Source organism: Aquarana catesbeiana, linkage group LG01 (assembly GCF_042186555.1).
Source record: "Aquarana catesbeiana isolate 2022-GZ linkage group LG01, ASM4218655v1, whole genome shotgun sequence".
Classification (NCBI taxonomy): domain Eukaryota; kingdom Metazoa; phylum Chordata; class Amphibia; order Anura; family Ranidae; genus Aquarana; species Aquarana catesbeiana.
In genome coordinates, this window is record NC_133324.1 from 193,066,989 (window position 1) to 193,083,012 (window position 16,024).

Below are 16,024 nucleotides of genomic sequence, written 5' to 3' on the forward strand. Positions count from 1 at the left end.
AGATTGAATTCCTTTTCTAGTCCCGTCGTACCCAAGTCACGTTCAAAATGAATGGACTTGTCCGTGTGTGGGAAAGTCCGTTCATTCTGAAAGTCCGTCGGGAAGACCGGATTCCGGAAAGTCCGGCCGTGTGTAGGCAAGTCCGGCCGTTCAGAAAGTCCGGCGGTAGTCCGCCGGAAGTCTGGCGGCAAGTACTTTGGACCTAGCTTTCTAGAAAGTCCGACCGTGTGTATGCGGCATTAAGGTTTGACCACATACAGTATTATATGGTTTTGGTAAATCCAAAGACAAAAATCTGCAGAAAATCTAATAGTGTGTATGGGGCCTAAGAAATACAGTCACACACAACTTAAACACCTGACCTTTTGCGATAACATTGTAACGGATCTTCAGATAGAAACAAACTCCAGAAATCAATTATCTAAAGTACATTTGAACACTACCTAAGGTTTTAATTTTTATGTTTGGACAAGAAGGGATGATGTTTTGGATATTTGCTGCTGTCTGTGTCTTTAACAATGAGATGTACCCTAATGCCACGTACACACGACCAGACTTTCCGGCAGAAAAGGTCAGACGGAATCATTCCGTCGGACATTACGATCGTGTGTGGGCTTCATCTGACTTTTTCTTTCTAAATTTCTGACAAACCTAGAAATAGAACATGTTTCAAATCTTTCCGATGGAATCAGTTCCTATCGGGAAAACCGCTCATCCGTATGCTATTCCGACGGACCAAAAACGACGCAAGGGCAGCTATTGGCTACTGGATATTGAACTTCCTTTTTCTAGTCCCATCAAACGTCATCGTGTTCTAAACGGACTTTGGTTTGATCGTGTGTAGGTAAGTCCGTTTCAGTGGAACTCCGTCGGAAAGACCGTCGGAGTCTATTCTGACGGAAAGTCCGGTCGTGTGTACGCGGCATTAGGTTGATGTCAGAGGAGGATCCTTGCTGGCAACAACTTTCATGTGAAAGTATTGCTAACAGACTGCTTACCTTTTCCTACAGGGTTGTTTCCATCCAGAAAGGTATCACTTCCTCGATGGTTGGAACAGTGACTTGTTGCTCTCTTGCTGCCCCTTTGCTATCAAGTAGGATTCTGCAGAATCACAGACTAGCAAGAGATCAACTCCTTTAGAGCAATTAGGTTTCTAATTATGATAATACTACCTCTGATGATGTGTCGCCATAGCAAATTCACCTATTTGATATGGTCCTTACTCCTAGCTGCAATAAGTCAAGTTTGGTTATAAATAGGAATGAGCCCAATGTAGTCGAACGTATTTCGGGTGTTCGCCTGTTCGCCAAACAGCAAACAATATGCGGTGTTCGCAGCAAATTCGAAAGCCGCGGAACACCGTTAAAGTCTATGGGACATTAACATGAAAAATCCAAAAGTGCTCATTCTAAAGGCTTGTATGCAATTTATTGCCATAAAAAGTGTTTGGGGACCTGGGTCCTGCCCCAGCGGACATGTATCAATGCAAAAAAAAGTTTTAAAAATGGCAGTTTTTTGGGGAGCAGTGATTTTAATAATGCTTGAAGTGAAACAATAAAAATAAAATATTCCTTTAAATATCGTACCTGGGGGGGTGTCTATCCCCACATCCCTCATCTCCACAACCCTTGCCAGGTTGTTGTGGAGGTCTGCGGGTGGGGGGCTTATCGGAATCTGGAAGCCCCCTTTAACAAGGGGACCCCCAGATCCTGGCCTCCCCCCCTATGTGAATTAGTAACAGGTACATTGTACCCCTACCATTTCACAAAAACAAGTGTCAAAAATAGTAAAAAAGACAGGAGACACTTTGGGACAAGTCCTTTATTAACAGATAAAAAAAGAAAATGTCCCATGATGTAAATCCATCTCACGCCACCCGACGAGCCAAAAAAAAAAAAAAAGCCGCAACAGCGGCCCCACGCAATTTTTTTTTAAATTTTGTTTCGGGGGTTCCCCTTAATATTCATACCAGACCCCAAGGGTCTGGTAATGGACTGGGAGGGGAACCCATGCTGTTTTTTTCAGTGAGTTCTATCTAAATTGCAGAGACCCAACAATTCATTACAGCCAAAGTCAGTTTTAAATTACTTTTTTCCTTTCAAAATGTAATTTTGCTGTGGTATTGTTCTAAACACGCAAAAACTATGCCACTTTACAGGCATACTTTAGACACTCCCCAGGCCCGATATTTTAAGGAATATTTCCATTTTTATTGTTTCACTTTAAGCATTATTAAAATAACTGCTCCCAAAAAAATGTCAGTTTTTAAAACTTTTTTTTGTATTGATACATGTCCCCTGGGGCAGGACCCAGGTCCCCAAACACTTTTTATGACAATAACTTGCATATAAGCCTTTAAAACTAGCACTTTTGATTTTTCATGTTTGTGTCCCATAGACTTTAATGGTGTTCGCGTGTTCATCCAAATTATTTGCCTGTTCGGTATGTTCTGGTGCGAACCAAACCAGGGGGTGTTCGGCTCATCCTTAGTTATAAACAAAGCCTCCTAGATTCCCACCTAGATTGCAGTCTATGTAAATTCCAATGCATACTGAGAATGCATTAAGGGGTTTGATAGTGCTGCAAATAAAGTTTAGATAAGCATTAATAGTTTTAGAAAGTTGGCTGCTATAAGCTATTTACCTTTTAAACCCTGAAAACACAGCTGCCAGGAACATTAATATATGTAAACCCTGATATATAAACCACCTTTATTACTTTGATGCATTGTATTGAAAACCATATTGCTTTAATGCAAGTTATGTTTGTTGTACAAGAACAAGATTAGTTGGGTTTGAATTTGCACTGAAATCAATTTTTCAATTTGTCATTTACGAACACAATTTTTCTTTTGCTGATGCCAGACAAGCCAAGCCCCGGTTAAACATAATGCACATGGCAAAGAAGTATGTTAAAAACTAAGCCAACACTAATTTGACACTGTTCTATGTCCCTTCCTCAGAAACCTAATGCTTTGCTTAAAGCCAAGATGTATACGATTTATCTTGTAATTGCACCATCTGTTTTCCTGCCAGAGGATTTGGACATAGCATACTTTGAGTTATCACACACATTTATTTTCTTTTTGTAGTATGTGTAGTGTTTGATGAAGCAACTAATTGGTACATAAAAATAAATGTCAAGAAAACACCGATTCAGAATTTCATCTGGAACAATAATGCTCACTGGCAATTTCCAGCATGCTCTGCCAGACTTTTGGCTTGTTACCAATGCAGCAGTTACATGTGTTCTTATTGTATAAATAAATGGAAACTAAAATGCAAGTAATAAAAAAACATGGTGGTTAAGGCCACAATACAAAAAAAGGTCACTGCCCCCACCTATAACTGGTCTTCACAGCAAGGAGCACTGGAAGGGCAAACTCATGTCGAATAAAACTAAAGAATTTCCAAGCTCAACTTACCAACCAGCTTGAGACCAACCAAATTAACCTGTCTAACAGTATGCGTTAAAAACGGATTTGTCAGGCACCTTTGCTGCCATTGTGCAATGTACTGGGTGTTCAGTGTGTTCCTGCGCCTTTAAGGAGGGTTGGGCTCCCTCCAGTCATCTGCCCTTCATGACCTATCCATCAGAATACATGTGCTCCCACTGTGGAGACTCTTCAAAGTTAGAGTTAGGGTCTGCAGGATACAGGGTGCATTGCCGTGGCCTGCAGCTTACGCATGTATGTGCAAATGTGTGCAACTAAACCCCTGTTTTTAACGCATACTGTTAGGTTAATTTGGTTGGTCGCAGGCTGGTTGGTAAGTTGAGCTTGGAAATTCTTTGGTTTTATTTGACATGGTGGTTAAGGCCTCCTTCACAATTTGATGTTCTTGTAGCGCACCCCACGTAGGAGTCGCTGGTGAAATGGGATCCCCCACCCTGCACAGCCAGGCACATTGAATCTTCACAGGCTCCCAGAGACAAAAACCAAGCACTGGACTGTTTCTTGAATTTTTATTGAGTGGTAAAACTTGGATAGGGAATAGGGAAATTATGGGATGCCCACTTGACTTAGAACAGTTCTTCAGGGACAACTCTTTCTATATACAGCTATGTACACCCCTCCCTGCCTCCAGTACACTTGCTTGCAGAACTGGCAATGGTCAGATCTTGCAACAAAAGTCTTTTACAGGCAGGGACAATTCTGTTTCCTGGCCTAGGCCGACAATGCTTAGGCCTAGGGCAGCACTTTGCAGGGGGGCAGCATGGAAAGAGTCCCTGCCAGCTTGCTCTACACTGTTAATGTAGCGCCAGTTTTATGGGGTGGACTGGGCTGAGAGGCAAAATAGTCTAGCGCCCACCCATAATGCGGCCGGACTGCTTCCGGTATACGGGCGGCCCGCATTACGCAACTGTGGGGGGGTGCTTCAAATTTTGACTGTCCTATGTCCTATCATCCTGGACCACAATCCTTCCTCACTGTGCTATGTTTTCTGCTGCACCATTGGCATGGTTATATCTTCTTAGTCCTCTCCATAAAATTATCAGAAATTTGTGCTTAAAGTAGTACTATAGGCAACACTTTTTTTTTTCATTTTAGATAGAGTAAGGGAGGGTTATAGCCCCAGTTTATTTTTTACCAACCCTGTCCCATTGCAGAGATTTCCCTTCACTTCCTGCCCCATAGCCAAACAGGAAGTGAGAGGAAATCTATGCAAATTAAGGGAATCCATTGCCCCCCAGGTCCTCAGAACTAGTGTCCCCACTCAAAAATTTCAGGGCAGGTCTTAAACAGCAAGGGGTGTGGCCTTGACAGGAAGGGGTGGGTCATATTTAAATTAGGTGGTACACAAGTTTAGTCAGGCCTAGGGCAGCACAAACCCTAAATCCACTACCGGGCAGTGATCCCGGGTCCCTTCGGTTGTGTAGTAAATACAGTGTCCAGCTTGCTTCTCTGCAGCTACTTATCCCAGCAACACCTCTTCAAGCACTGCCAGCTTGCCTGGCTGCAGCTGCTCCTTTCACTAGCCCGCCTGGCTATCAGCCAGGCTACATTTACCTATACTACAAATTAACAAAGCACACCTAGCACGCTACACTAGAGGGTGCTATATTCTGCTGCAGTGGGTTACTGCATGTACATTATCATGGTAATATACACTGGGTTAATGTAGCCTATTAATTTATAATTGGCTGCCAGCAGATGATAATGAAGCAAAAACTAAAACTGCAACTTTTTTTTTTAACCACTTCCCACACGACCTATTGTAAAATGACAGCTGAGCGGGAGCTCTCCCATCCTGGGTGGACTTCAAATGACATCCTCATATGCCTAAAGTTTTGCAATTCACACGGCACATGAATGTTTTACCAGTTTGTTAAACAAGGTAGGTCAGTGACACTCCCAATTGGAGAAAGATTTGAGGCAAATCCCTCTGCCAATTGCAAAACTATAGGCATAGTATATCTACTCACATGCAGATGTGGGAGATACTATGTAGGTAAAACTAAACGTAATTTCTGGAAGAAGATTCAAGATATTTTGCCCCCCCCCCCCCCAAAGAGGAGGTGAATTTGATAAAAAAGATTTTACAAATAGGAGCTAAATGGATTTAAAAAAAAAGGACAACTAGCCCACCAGGACTCAATGATGCCATCAGTTTCTCTCCTTTTCTATAGATGAAAAGCAGAGCGAACACACGAGTTACTTCTCCTGATTTTGTTACCTTTAGTTTTTGTTGGTTGATTTGTAAATCCACTATGATGAATATAAGAGGGATGGATGTTATGTATATATATTTTTTTTTTTTCATTCTTCGTACAGCTTAAGTTTCTTAAATTTTTTTTTGTTGAGTGATTCTTGTCGGGTCCTTGTCTCCCTGGTGCTAATCTTTGCAGGCTGTGTCCCCTTCTCCATCTCCCTGCCTCCAACAATGCATTCTGGTCTGTGGGTGTAATTTGCTGTTGCGTCACATCCTGCGATGTGTCCCTACACCATCTCCGATTCCCCTGCTGGATGTGATTGTGCATCCCTTCCAGCTTGGTGGCCAGCCCCGCCACCACTCCTGCCACTTAACTGACCGGACAGTGGGACCCGTGGAGATGGACTTCCGCTCGGAGGTTAAGCACAATAATGAGTGCCACCCCAAGCATTATGACTGGGACCTGTATTGAGTAGAGGAGTCCGCCCCCACTCCCCGAGCCCTATAGGCCAGTTCTGGCTTTTGCCCGGGTGCTGGGGTCAGCCTCAGGGAACACGCACTTCCCTCAGTTATTCACTACCTCACATATATATGTACCACACCTTGTCATTAGGAACTTCAGCCGCCATCTTGAGCACATGCCACGCTGGATGAGGATAATGGGTTATAGGATATAGGTAAGCTATAGGGGAATTCCCTCTATGTATGTCCTGTATATATTTCCCTCTAGACATCTTATATTACTTACCCCTTTTTAAGGATGCCCTTATACTCAATAATGTTGTAATCTTTGTCATCAGGTTTGTAACCCCTGTTTAGCACTGTTAACGCCATTTGGAGCTTCGCCATCTGCTCTCCCCCGGGTTCCTTTCCCTTCCCCTTTTTACCCCTGGGACACATGAAAACATGTTCTTTCCACTCAGGGGCTTTGAGTAAGGAGATTCCAACATCCATCCTTCTTTTCCTCACCTTTATTGTTCCCCCTTTCCCCCTTGACCCCTTCCCCTCTTCCTTTTCTCTCTTTCTCTCTCCCCTCCTCTCTTCCTCTCCCTCCTCTCTCCCCTTTCCCCCTTCCTCTCTTCTAGTTCCTCCCCTCCATTCCTTCCCCCCTGAGGCCCTGATGGAGCGGGTTTGCCCCCGAAACGTGTTGGCCCAATAAATGAATCCCAAGGCCAGGAAAAACATCATCTTGTGGATATGTTTTTAAAACAATCTTTTTGATATTTGTGATATATTCAATAAAATTGCTATGTTTTTTTATATTTCACTAGTTTATCTCTATTATACCGAAAGAGGTACATTTAAAGTCCCACAAGTATTCTAGTACTTATGTGTTTTAATTAATATACATATTTTTTTCTCTTCACCTTTTATTTGCGAAGAAAATAAAGCAACAAGCTTAACATGATTGTGAAATTACAAATGAAATCATATGATAAATAAAATTTGGATTGTAGTGTGCATAATATCTTATTGAACATGACATACAGAATAGCAAAATGAAGATCTGTCCATTATAATTTCTGAGTCAAGACATTGAAGAAGACAGGCAAAAAAATATTAATAAATCCATTCAATGAAACTATTACCATGTTACCAATCCAATCCAGACCTACTTGAAAGACACATTTCAGGGCAATATCAGTGTTGCCAACCATCAATATTTTTACTGGCAGCCAGTAAAAAACGGGCACTTTTCTCCTGCCAGTAAATGTCAGTAACAGGAAAAGGTTGCCAGTTAAAAATATGGCTATTCTGGAATCCACCCTAACATATATCAATATAAATTCAATCCATTTTTTTTTGTTTTCTTTATAATCTTTTATACTTGAGACTCATGGTATTACATATCACCCCTGAATATTCACCCTAATATGTACTACATTGTCTGTAACTTTAAATCACTCCTCTGTTTGAATGATAGCTACATTGTCTGTAACTTTAAATCACTCTCTGTTTGAATGATAGCTTTATATTACTGTTACATGCTTTTTTATTACTATATTCTTTGTATGCTTATTGAACTTCCAAATAAAACTTTTGTAAACAAAAAAAAAATATTATGGTTTGCTCGCGGGCCAAGACCATCCAAGTGCCTGCTACAGTGTGTTTGGGTGGTGTTGACAGGGGTCGGGTCTGGCGGAGGCAGTGCCTGAGTGTGTCACTTGGTGTAATGGTGCAAAGGAGCCAAGCGGAGCGGCCAGAGCCTTGTGTGTAGGATGGGAGCAAGGCAAGCCGGGAGCGGGACTGCCAGTGTTGTGTGGACTGGAGTAGACTGAAGGGACCGCCTGGCATGGGGAGAGACTGTCACTGTGACTAAGGAAGGGACGTGTCATGTCGGTGAGGTGTCACTGACTGCTGTCTGCGTCACTGTGAGGGTCAGTTTCGTGTGTGAGCACGCCCATTATAATTTCTTGCCTTCCTGAGTCCTGTCCCTGAGCTACTTATTATATCAAAAATAAAAAGAGAAATATGTTTTTTGCCTCAATATCTGTAATAGAATGTATAAACAACTGACTCCATTTTAGATTCCCTTCCAATTTACATAAAGTAGAAGTTAACTTTTTGTGTGTGTGAGTTTTGCCATGGTCAGCTTGACTAGCAGTTTGCATAGAACCAAACCCTATGAGATACTGGGGTTAAGCCAAATCTTGGAGTAGCATCCTGTGTCAGCAAGTCATCAGCTATTTCTTGTTATCTAGTCAGCAGCCTAACTCTTCATAAGCAAGTCCTGAGTTTAAGTTTTGTATAACACTTATGCCCCGTAGACACGGTCGGACATTGATCGGACATTCCGACAACAAAATCCTAGGATTTTTTCCGACGGATGTTGGCTCAAACTTGTCTTGCATACACGGTCACACAAAGTTGTCGGAAAATCCGATCGCTCTGAACGTGGTGACGTAAAACATGTACGTCGGGTCTATAAACGGGCAGTAGCCAATAGCTTTCGTCTCTTAATTTATTCTGAGCATGCGTGGCACTTTGTGCGTCGGATTTGTGTACACACGATCGGAATTTCCGACAACGGATTTTGTTGTTGGAAAATTTTATAGTCTGCTCTCAAACTTTGTGTGTCGGAAATTCCGATGGAAAATGTGTGATGGAGCCCACACGCGGGTGCGCGCAGATTGGCGTTCGCGGCCGCACCGTGATCTCTGTAAAGAGCCGCGGCTCTTTAACCATGTGATCGGCTGTGTCCAATCACAGCCGGTCACATGTAAACACGAGGATGCTGGCAATCGGCACTCCTCGCCTCACACTGACAGAGTGTGTGGCGAGGAGAGCCAATCAACGGCATCTCCTCACAGGGGACATCTAGGGATGTATTTAGGGCGCTGATCATCATCATCATCATCATCAATGTTCATTGTCTGGAAAAGTGTGCCAAAATGGATTTCTGACCAGTGTGTGTATGCTAGAACACGTAGTGACCCTATGAGGGCACCGCTACAATCATTTTTACTAGCATCTATGGTTGGCATTATAGAAGAACCATGTACAGTGTAAACACAGTAGATGAAAGAAAAAACCTCAAAAGTGGGACTTTAAAAGGCAGCAAGGGGAAAGGTAACATATCACTACTTATAGCATATAGTAAAGTAAAAAAAATACAAAATCTTTATTTATGACAACAAGCATGTGAGAAATAAAAACATTATACAACAAAACTGGAATGGCTATTCATCTAATACAGTGCAATAAACTCCAGTAAGTCAAATTAACTCAAGATGGTGAACACCCAACACGTTTTCTAAACTTGGTTTCTTATTCTTCTTTAGGGCTGTACATAAAGTGGGAACTACATTCTATAATGATAACATTAGATACATTCTATAACAATACATACCAGTAGGGATGAGCCGAACAGCCCCGGTTCGGTTCGCACCAGAACATTCGAACAGACAAAAAATTTGTGCGAACATGCAGACACTGTTAAAGTTTATGGGACATGAACGTGAAAAATCAAAAGTGCTCAACTCAGTGGTCGTTTATTCCAGAGCAGTGATTTTAATAATGCTTAAAGTGAAACAATAAAAAGGAAATATTCCTTTAAATATCGTGCCTGGGGGGTCCCCTTAGTTTGCCTGTAAAGTAGCGCATTTTTCCCATGTTCATAGCAGTCCCGCAGCAAAATTACGTTTCTAAAGGAAAAAAAGTCATTTAAAATTGCTTGCGGCTATAATGTATTCCCGGCAATATGCATAAAAAAAAATTGAAAAAAACGGCGTGAGTCCCCCCGTCCTTCGGGTCTAGTATGGATATTAAGGGGAACTCTGTGCCAAACTAAAAAAAATGGCATGGGGGTCCCCCCAAAATCCATTCCATACCCTTCAGGTCTGGTATGGATTTTAAGGGGAACCCCATGCCAAAACAAAAAAAATGGCATGAGGTTCCCCCCCAAATCCATACCAGACCCTTTTCTGAGCACACAAGCTGGCAGTCCACAGGAAAAGGGGGGGCGAGAATGCACCCCCCTCCTAAACCGTACCAGGCCACATGCCCTCAACATGGGGAGGGTGCTGATGGGTCATGGGGTCATGTTGATGGGGACAAGGGCCTCATCCCCACAACCCTTGCCCGGTGGTTGTGGGTGTCTGCGGGCCAGGGGGCTTATCGGAATCTGGAAGCCCCCTTTAACAAGGGGGCCCCCAGATCCCGGCCCCCCCTATGTGAATGGGTATTGGGTACATTATGCTTTGGCCAATTATGGCTCTCTCAGCAGAGCGCGATGTGATTGGCCAAAGCATGCAGGTCAGGTGTATTCTGTGACCAATCATCATACAGCAACGCACTGCGATTTCACAGTGCATTATGGGGCGTTCCGCGGTGCTCGAATTTCCCACGAACGCCTCATATGTTTGGTTTGTTTTAGAACAAATGAACACCCGATGTTCGAGTCGAACTTACGTTCAACTCGAACCGTGGGCTCATCCCTACATACCAGTACTGTTCTTATTGTATCTATATATAGAGTAAACAGTATCTGTTTAAGTATAGTTTAGCATTATAAGGGAATAGCGATAATTAAAATCATATAACATTCAGGAAAATTGTCCAGCAGAGGTGATGATAGTCAGAGAGAACCATGTAGCGGATGGATGAATATCCCTCAAATGGAGACATTCACAAGTCTTGAAAAATATAGTGTAACAATGAATATAAAACTGTATAATCCAATAACACATAGCTGCATTTGCATCAAGAGAGTATGGAGCACTTTGAAGCCCATACCTAAAGTAGCATGCAGGCTCATATGTGATGGCCAGGGTGGTTAAGATCAAATGGACAGCATGGCCCTCGATGTTGTCCATTTAAAGTCCAGGAGGGGAGGGGTGATTGAGTAAAGGGGGGAGGGACGCCATAAACAGCTGCGGGCACCATTGCATTTCCCTATCTCCTCTGAAAATAGGGAAGCATATACTGTGAGAAAAGAGCATTCCCTTTTATTTACTCACTAATGGCTGGCTTTTAGTACGGAACTGCACTTTCACTTTTTACACCATGTTACATGTTATTATTGTCAAACATGGAGCTGACAGAGCTTGAGCTCAGTGATTGACAAGTATGCAGAGTGTGTAATTAATAATTTTATAGATACTTTAGAGAAAACACATAGCTCCAACCACTAAAAAAGTATCCACTCAATCTCTTTAAAAAGTGAATACTCTGTTAAACCTAAATAAACAGGGTGATCTGGGGAGAAGCTGGATTTGTGCAAATTGGTCTGCTCATCTCTAAAAAAAAAAGCAACTTACAGTAGACTTATCAATAAACAGACAGATAGCATAGCTGTGCTGATAAAAAATGAAACATACATGGTTATCAGATCAATAAAGACATTAGAGAGACTGGATTAGGTAGTTTGTGTTACACTGACCTATAAGACCCAGCTATAGTTTTACATTTACGGGATACAATTTTCACATAATAGATTTCCTTTAAATCAAACTAGCTGTCAGGAACAGTTGTTTGTTTTGCACATACCTACCAATATAGGTCTTCTTGTTTCCCATAGGCATTAATCTGCTTTTAAGATTCGAATCCGCGGGGCTTTAGTTGTATGATTGTTTTCTTTGCCAATTGTTGTATCTGCTGCCTATTAATTAGTCTCTGGAGGAGAGGATATTCTACTGATAAAGTCATCTATGGTGAACTATAGCACACTAAACCATTTAATAGGTGGTCCTAAACACCATGGTAAAAAGTACATGTATAGATATCTGTGCATTTGTAGTTATTAATTACCGTGTTTCCCCAAAAATAAGCCCGGGTCTTATATTAATCTTGGCAACAAAAGACCCAGTAGGGCTTATTTTCGAGGTAGGGCTTGAAATGTGCTGTCTTCTCTCCCCATCTCCCTCCCTGCCTGTCAGGAATCCCCAGTGGCCAGTGGAACTCGGTAATAGTGGGTGTAAAATCCCAAAAAGCACCATATTACAGTATTACACAATGCAAACCATACATCTCTCTGCAATCTATCTGTGATAAACACCTTGTTACAGCGCCGCTTCCGTGACCCGCCAATCCTCTCTTCCCGCACTGACCTTAATGTTCTGGTGCAGTCCAGGGCACGCTCCAAGCATTGCAGAGGGAGGGGGGCCCGAGATCCCCCGCTGACAGCTTGCAGAAGAGGAGAGCAGTGGGGGGGATTAGCTGAGCGCCGCTTAGTGCTTCCATGCCCCGCCAGAGCTCCCTTCCCTACTCCGAGCACTGCAGAGGGGGGCAGAGATCCCCCGCTGACAGCTGAGAGAAGAGAAGGCGAGCAGCGGGAGGTCAGCTGAGTCCCGAGCGGCACTGTACGGAAGGTATTAATCACACATAGATCACAGCAACATACACAGTTCACACTACAGTGCATCTCAGGATTCAACAACCGTTTTAAACTAGGGCTTATTTTCGGGGTAGGTCTTATTTTCGGGAAAACATAATATCAGTTACCGAGGCACTTGCCAGGCAAACGTTTTATTTGTGACAAAAAGCTGTCATTTACCTTTTTGTGAAATAGGTTTTTCCTAAGCCAGTCACAAATATTGAGAACCAGAATTGGTGGAATTAAGCAAAACTATATCACCCATAAGTCCTGTGGCTGAAGCAGACACAAGTGGGTGTCTTTGTTAACAGTTGAGTAGGGTCTGCTGGTAGAATTCCAGTCAGAGGCCCTTTATAAGCATTTACCTTGGCCAACCTGCATGCCTTTCCTTTCTTGATAGACAGGGTAAACAAAGGCATTTAAGGGGGATAATGCTGATAGTCCACTTACTTCCTACATCCTCATGCACCGTTGTAGTCTGGGGTGACAATGCTTGCACTAACATGACAGGGGTAGCAGGAGTGCTGTCACCCTCACAAAGGACATGAGAAATCAATTGATCAATTGGCAGAATAACTAGATATTTAACAGTATTTGCAAAAGGGACATTCAAACCAAATGTGCTGCAGAAATTTTTTGCATTGACTGCAGCATTATGTAACTTTGAATTTGGACCAATCTTACTTTAAATTTTACTTTAATATCCTTAAAGTACCTTAAATTCGTCTCCATATTTACACATTTGGGGAAGAATTAGAATGTGTTTTTTTATCTTCAAGTGATCCCAGCAATTCAAGGCCCATGTTTGGTAAAATGGTTTGAAGTACTGTGTAGCGCTTACCCCCGAAGGAGCGGCTGATTTAATTTGGGTCTTTGCCGTCACCCCCTTACCTGTAGTTTCACCGTATCCAGAGCTTAGAGTCTGTATTAGGCCTTATGCCCACCAATGTATGCACTAGTCACTTTGTTCTGTTTCCAATGCTTTATTGCAAAACTTTTAAAGAAGTAGCAGTAGAGAGGTAGAAAGGGAGTTGCAGGAGGGTTCAGATACCTTATGCAGATCACTGAAGACATTTGAGATCCTGAAGACAAACACTCCTTCAGTCAGCAAATCTTGCCCACCCGGATAGGCCTCTCTCACTGACCTAGCAGCCGGAATGGCGCATGAACGAAAAGTCTCTGCCACAGACTTGAGAAGAACAAAATGATTGAACAATCATCTGCCACAGGATTTAGTATTAGTTGTACGATCCTCTGCCACAGGATTTAGTATTAGTTGCATGATTGCACAGTACCAGAACCTTTAAGCCGACCCGGCGGTACTGTGAGGCAGTAAGTTACTAAGGCCCTCCCGAGAGACCAGCCTTCATCCTGGCGCTCTCCTGCAAGGGTCCTCCCCTGGATCTCCTCAGCTTGGCTCGGCTTCTTCCTAACAGGCAAGACAGCCTAAGGACCACCTCTGCGGTAGTAGGCCCCAGACAGGCTTCTGGGCCTACTTGTACTCACATAGCCTCAGGCCAATGTGGCCCTGAGGCAGGAGAAAAGTCACCACATACCTTAGGCCAGGAGGGCCACGAGGCAGGAAGAGGAACCCCAAAAAATGGAGTCTGCCCCTTAAGTAACCTCTCCCAGAATGCACAGCGGTGGACCACCCCCACTGGGCTGTTTCCAAGAAAGAAGAGCACTCAATACACTTCAGCCTGTTGCTCTTCCAACACTGGCCTGTGGTGACAACAACATCTACAGACAACAGTGTGGAACTTCATGCAACACAACCAATGCTGGAACAGAAGCCTGATCAACAGGAGCAGGGCGCTACAACTGTACATCTGAACTCAATTATTAAAGACCACCTTTCAATTAAATAATACCTGGAAGGCCATGCGTCTCTATTTCCTTAATATACCCTTCTTTGAATAAACTTAAAGTGTTTGTTAAACCCCCCACAAAAAAAAAAATCCTGGTCCCTTAAAGCAGATTAAACAGCACAGCGCTTGTGCTGTGTAATCTGACTCCCTCTAAACTGTGAAAAAAAACCTCCCTGAACCTGCCACTTCCTGTATTTCCCCTCTATACTGACCACGAAAATCAGGGCTGCTAAACCCTGACTACTGTGGTCAGAGTGCGTCCCTCTGTCATACGCAGCCCTGCTCTACTCTCATCTCTCCCCCTCATTCCCTCCTCTCTCCCTGTTAGCTCCTTGTTGTGTGTCTCTGTCTCAAGCCCCCCCCCCCCCCCCGCGACACTGTATATATCTTTTCCAAAAACGAGCATTGTAAATAGCTATTTAGAGCTGTCTTCAGGCCGGTCATGTGACTCGCGGACAATGTACAACTCCAAGACAAGGCATCTGCAGGAGAGGCTGAGCGGCCATGTGGTCCCGGCTGATGTCAGAGGGAGATCACGGCCACTCCTGAAGAAGCCATCCATCAGAGCTCAAAAGTGGCCGCGGGTCATGTGACCGGCCTGAAGACAGTTCTAAATAGCTATTTACAACGCTCATTTTTGTAAAAGATATATACAGTGTGCTCTGCCTTAATATATTGGAGGGGCTGCCAGGTACAAGTAAGTGTGCATTAACAAACACGTTAAAACATATAATTTAGAAAAATCAAATGTAAAGAAATAGGCACTGGACTTTCTGATTGAAAAAATAGTTGACATGTTACTAACTGGATACCATACTATTCACAGAGTCTTTATGAATGAATCCTGGAGAGAAATTCAGTACAACATTTTACACAGGGCCTATAAATCATTACAACTACAGCAAACAGATACAGACTCGGAAAACTCTTGTTTCAAGTGTAAGGAGATTTAAATTTTGCACCTGAGTAGGTATTCTTTTCAAAATGCATTTTCACCACATTTACTAAGCTAAAAGAACATTTCCAAACTAAAATGTTCCTTGAGCTTGCCCCACTGACTCAGAGCAGGTATCTAATTGCTTGAATACCAAAGCCATTTTATTTCACTGTTTCTGGAAATGCCCCCTCCCCCAATATATACATTTTGTAAACACGTAACCCAATATATCATCGAAATGTGGGGCTACACCATACATTGTTATTAATATTTATTGGGAGCATATCCAAAAATTCCAATCCCCTTGACATAAAAAGGACTGGGTACACATTTGCCTTTTAACAGCCAGAGTTGCATACTACAAGAATGGCTCTCTCCTGACCCTCCAACAATAGCGAGAATACAACGTGATCTTCAATATGTGTTTTACACCCGAAAAAACAAGCAATGGAGGGAGGTATAAATACTTTCAAACCAAACTATGGCTATGGTTTATTGACAGAAATTTTAAGTCTTCATAAGAACAAATAATTCTCTCAAAGTTCAGGTACACTGGTCAATAAGCTTAACAGGTCCTAAAGGGAACTCTAACTTGCCTTTAAATTTTCAGTGTAATCGGTTCAAACAAAGATATTCAGTATAAGCAAATCATCTCCTCTGGCTTTTCCAGGGGAACACACTTGGGTCACCCAAAAAACATGTAATGTTTAGTTACTTCATTGTGACTATTAACGAACTAACATCATTGCTTATG